The following is a 5,571-nucleotide window of genomic DNA, read 5'->3' as shown; positions in this document are numbered from 1 at the left end:
CGCCCCCTCCCCCCTAAAAGGTTTATTCTTCTTCATGGTATTGAGTGGTCCAAATTCCACCAAAAATCTCAACCATCCTTGGCTCCCTTCTCTTCATCTCCCTTCTTAGCTAATCAATCACTGAGTGATTTCAATTATACCTCTAAAATACAAGTATCCCCTCCCCCAACCTTATCCATAAGGATACATTCTAAGACCTGCACTGAATGCCTGAAACCATGGCTAGGACTGAGCCTTACATGTATACTATATATATTATGTTCTTCCCTATATATAGATACCTATGATAAAATTTAGTTTATATATTAGGCACAGGAAGAGATTAATAACAATAATAATAAAATATAACAATTATAGCAATATACTACATAAAAGTATATGAATGCAGTTTCTCTCTCTCTTTCTCTTTCAAAATATCTTATTGTGTTGCACCCACCCTTATTGTGATAATGTGAGGTGATAAAATGCCTACATGATAAGATGAGAAGTAAGGTGAGTGATGTAGGCATTGTGATGTAACATTGCGTTACAAACAACCTTAGGACGATACATCAGAAGGAGGATCATCTGCTTCCTGTCTACAGTTGACCTCATGTCATTAAACCACTGAGAGCAGAATTACAGATGGGACGGTGGGTAATATTGTATATCCAATTCAGTCTACCTCTTTCCACTTCCAGAGTCACCACTCTGTCCTGAGCTACCTCCATATGCCACCTGGAATAGTACCATTCTCTTATAATTAACATTCTTGATCCTTTTAAATTTTTTTTGTGTGTGTGTGTGCTAGAATCAGAGTGATTTCCATTATAACAAGTATATCTAATTTTGTCACCCCTGTACTTAAAATGTTGTTCACTGTCTTGGCCAGTTTTTAACTTAGACTACAAGGCAATATATGTTCTGGTCCCTGCCTGCCTCTCCAGCTTTGTCTCATGTCATGCTTTACCACACTCATTCGTACAATACTGCCTTTCCTTCAGTTCTCTCAATAGGACATGCTACTTTCAGGACCTTCTGTCTTCTCTTTGGCTATATGACTTCCTTTGTCTTATTCTTTAATAATTTTCAGATTGTAATTGTTACCTTCTCATACAGTCCCTAATAAAGCAGATTAAATCAGGTGCCTTGTTAAATGCATTGATTAGACCTTGTTATAGACAGAATGTTAGTGACCTCTCAATATTTATATGTTGAAGCCCTATCCCCTGGGGTGGCTTTATTTGGAGATGGGACCTCTTAGAAAGTAATCCAATATTAACTTGGGTCATAAGTATGGGGCTCTGATCCCATAGGGTAGTCCATAAAGAAGAGATACCAGAGAATGCTCATGTGCTCATTCTCTCATTCACTCATTCTTGCCATCATTCTCTTTCAAAAACATGCTAAAGAAGAGGTCATGTGAGGCCATAGTGAGCAGGTGGCCACCTGCAAACCAGAAGAGTGCTTTCACCAGAAGTCAATCCTGTTGAACCTTGACCTGAGACTTCTAGTCTGCAGAACTGTTTGAGAAAATGAATTTCTGTTGTTTAAGCCACCTTGTCTCTAGTATTTTGTTATGACAGCTTGAGAAGCCTAATAAAGAGTTGTGCTTTCTCATTATGGCATTCATTGTGACTCTAAATAACAAATTATTAAGTCACTCATTTTATGACTGCCTCTTCTTAAGGGAAGAGAGCCTGAGTGAGGGCTAAGATTGGGGTTGTCTTACTTATCATTGGCCCCCCAGTGTCCATGGGTAATCAGCAAGAAAATATACTGATTGAATGTCCAGGAAGAAAGGTTATTGAAAGGGTTAACTCTTGGAAAATGAATACTTAGAAAAGAGATCCAAGGCAGAAGACCTCCCAATTATCGGAAACTATAAAGCACAGTAAGGATGGTAAAATAGCAGATTAAACAATTGATTTTATTTTATTTTTTTTGGCAGTAGGGCGCCTTGGAAATTCATCAGCAGTTCTATCTACTGCTAAAATAAATATATCAAGTTTAAAGTACAGCATGGTTTCATCATCTGTCAACAGTCTTTTATCCACTCCTTTATCCTCACAATCCTCCTACAAGTACTGTTATTTTGAAATAAATATAAAATCATTGGCAGTCCCTAAATACTGTAACTTGAAGCTATGGCAATTTGAAACTATTGCTTATCTATCTTCTCTGCCTTGAATAATGTCCTCCCTCTCCCTTCTGTCTAATTGACAAACTCAAATTTTAAGTGACTAGTTCTCAGTTTTGGGACATTTGGATAGGCTTCAGGATATGTCAAAACCATTTAAATTATATGCTTCTTTTGTATAAGTGTGTGAATATGTGTTTTTGTAAGATAGGGTGAGAAAAAGCTTGGAAGGTATATGCAATAACTTGAGAATCTAAAAAATAAAGTTGGGGAAGAGGTGATTTTACTCCTGGTAATTTCTAAAGTAGCCATGAAGAAGGAAAGATGGGGAGCCCTTTTTCTTTTCCTAATCATCGCTCTTAGAGAACACTGCCTAGGGTGTTACCTGGGCTTCAAGTTGTCACCGTCTGCCTTCTCCCATTTTCTACACTCTATTTATTGCCTCAACTCTTTTTGCCTTTGTAATGCTAAATATTTCAAGGTTCAACTTAGCCATTCACTGCCTTAAGCTCTTCAGAGTAGTAAAAGTTCAGTATTAATCAAATAAATAAATTTCTAACTCTGAAGCTAGAAGCTGAATGACAGTTATACTGCTAACCAAAAATTTTTAGTCAGTGGTAAAATATTGAATGATTCAAGTAGAAAGACATATATCAAAACTATTATTAGAGCTATTAGATTTAAAATATAGTTATTTAATATCAGACTATTCAAATGCATATTCTGCATAACAGGAAAATTTACAATGATTTGACTTCTCCTGCTAAAGGAGTTGTTCAAATTTATAAGATTTTTTAACTTGCTGTATTTTGCTGAGTTAATACCTTTAGATTATAAAGTTGAGCTAACACATTAGTATAAAATATGGTTAATGCATGTACAGATTTAAAATGAGTTAGTTGAACTAAATATATTCTGACTATTATTCATTTCAAATACATAATCGTTTAAGGTAATGGATGCCTAGAAATAGACATATATTAGGTATGGAGAAAAGCCAAGCCACCCATATTATATAAACAAAGACTTTTATTTCTTGTAGCAAGAACTTCCAACACCTTTCGGGTACACACTTCCCCCTTCTTCTTATTAAGGGAACAGTGCCTTAATTGGGGTTAGAAAGGTTCCTAACTAAAACTACATTTTCTTCATCTCTCCCACAGGTAGTGGTAACTAATGAGACATAAACAAGGAGTTACTGGGCAGACTTTATAGAGCACTCATTTAAAGGGAGCTGAGTCATCTGGGAGAATGCCCTCATTTTACTCTTCATTCTTTTTCCTTCTTTCTGTTTGGAACATGAAAGTGGTAACTGAGTCTTCAGCATCTTGCAACATTGAGGCAGCCTTGGGAATGGGCGCTACGTGCTAATGACAGTTATGCAGAAAAAAAGTGAAAGAACCCAGGGTAATGATGACATTGTGCAGAAGTCATAATGGATCCTTGCCTTCAGACCTCTCTAAGAGCAAAAAATAAACTATCTTTATAAGCTATATTTATTTTAGATTTCTGTTGCCAAATATAGTGATACATACTCCAATTGGGAATACTGCTTAATTGTAAACAACAACAACATTGGTAATCAAGGTAATAGTGAATGGTGGCTACCTAAATTTTAATCTTTCACTAATCTTCCCCTAAACTCTATAAATTAATAAGGAAAAGTAAATTGATACTTTCCCACAATTCCATCATGATTAGAGAATATTTTCTTTAACTACGAAAATAAAAAATTCTAATCACACTTTTCTTCAGCTCCTGCTGAAGCCTTTGCACAAGAGAGACTAGAGAGGATTAGGCTAAAATCATCATCTTCAAGTGTAATGCCCAAGTCGCAGTATCCTCAACGGCCAGAGACCACCAGGGAGACCGAGGCACGCATGCAAAGGCAAAGGGCTTTATTGCGGGCTTATAAGCTCGGGCTCACAGACTTCACCAGCGCAGGGGATCCGTGCTGAGAGCCCCAAACAAGGGCTGAGTAGGGTTTATATGGAGTTTGGGAAGAGGGAGTTACAAGAAATTGTAACATAGGTACAGTGATCCAATCATAATGGTACAACAGTATTGGCAGCAACTTTAACCATACACATTGTTCAGAGCGTTCGTTACTTTTGGCGGGACCCAATCACAATATTTAGAGTAGTTTTGAAATTAACCAATCACAGAGCAAGCCAGGGTCTTGTTCGGTGACTAACGGGTTAACTTTAACATTAGGTCCTATCTAAAGTTTCTATCTGCAGGCCTCACCTTAAGGAATGTGGGGAGAGGTAGCTGGCCTTTCCTGATTAGATACTGCAAGGTGGTCTCTCCTGCTCTAGGCAATGTGTAACTGCCTGATGGTTTTGGGGAAACTGAAACTTAGGCCTCCTGGTTCAGAGGGGAAACTTAAAGCCTGTCATGGCATCTGTTTGGTTCAGACTCGTGTTCTTACACAAGAAAATGTCTGCCGCTACTGTGAAGGTGCAAAACAAAGATCCTTTAGATAAAGATATTGACTGTTGTGAAGGCACTTCAATTAAGAGATCTGTATAAGTAAAACATTTCATGGGGGCATAATGGTAAAAAGGAAGACAGAAGTTGTATTTGGAGACTGAATAGTAAAAGGAAAATGAAGGAAGGGTAGAAAATTAAGGATTTTGAAAAATAAAAGACACTTAATTCTCTCCCCCAACAACCTATCTGTGACACAATACATTAAAAAAAAAAAACTACATTTAACTGCACTCATAAAGGAAGAGGTCCTAAATTAGAATTTCTTTCACTCTGACTTCAACCATATTCATGAAGTGTAGAGACACAGAAAGATGTATCTATTCAAAGGAATACAGAGGAAAACAGAAAATAAAGACTTCTCATTTCCTCAAAAATTAAATAATAATAAAAACCCTCTATCATAATATTACAAACTGAATCACCCATCTTCAAACATACATCTGGATACCTGTTAATCAATCAATAAATGCAAACAAACCAGTGGAAAAATCTTTTAATCAGAAATAAAAGATCTAAGAACAGAAATATACAAAAGAAAATGAGAGTTGATTGACATAAAAGACAAACATATTTTTAGAAACAGGCTAAATTAAAAGGAATATGGGTTAAAATAAAATTTAGTAAGAGGTAGTCAAGAAAAGTGGGGAAATATCCAAGAGAATGGGAATGGGGATGAGTTATAGAAAATTTTAAAAGCCAGAGAGAAAGTAATTAAAATGGAAGACAGGCAAAGAATATCATAACCGGAGTCTCTGAAGAAGATAAAGCAATGAAACTCAATATTTAAGACTACAAGAAAACTTTCTAGAAAAATAGAAGACCTATACTGACATATTGAAATTGGAATATTTGGTAAAAATGAAAATTTATCAGGGATAATAACTTCTACTCTGTTCCATCAGTCTATTAACTCATTCTGTCAATACCACAAAATCTTAATTACTATATCTTCATAATAA

At 36.0% G+C, this 5,571-nt stretch overlaps 1 long non-coding RNA gene across 1 annotated transcript; it reads left to right on the top strand.

Annotated features, from left to right (window-relative positions):
- The first annotated feature begins 565 nt into the window (after window positions 1-565).
- On the top strand, window positions 566-3,612 carry LOC115295518. The gene is made up of 2 exons (XR_003910444.1): window positions 566-632; window positions 3,283-3,612. It is a non-coding gene; the product is annotated as an uncharacterized LOC115295518 (long non-coding RNA).
- The last annotated feature ends 1,959 nt before the right edge of the window (window positions 3,613-5,571 follow it).

The sequence above is a fragment of the Suricata suricatta genome, chromosome 7, assembly GCF_006229205.1.
Source record: "Suricata suricatta isolate VVHF042 chromosome 7, meerkat_22Aug2017_6uvM2_HiC, whole genome shotgun sequence".
NCBI lineage: Eukaryota > Metazoa > Chordata > Mammalia > Carnivora > Herpestidae > Suricata > Suricata suricatta.
The sequence above is the reverse complement of the archived record's forward strand: the minus strand, read 5'-3'. Positions and strand labels throughout refer to the sequence as shown.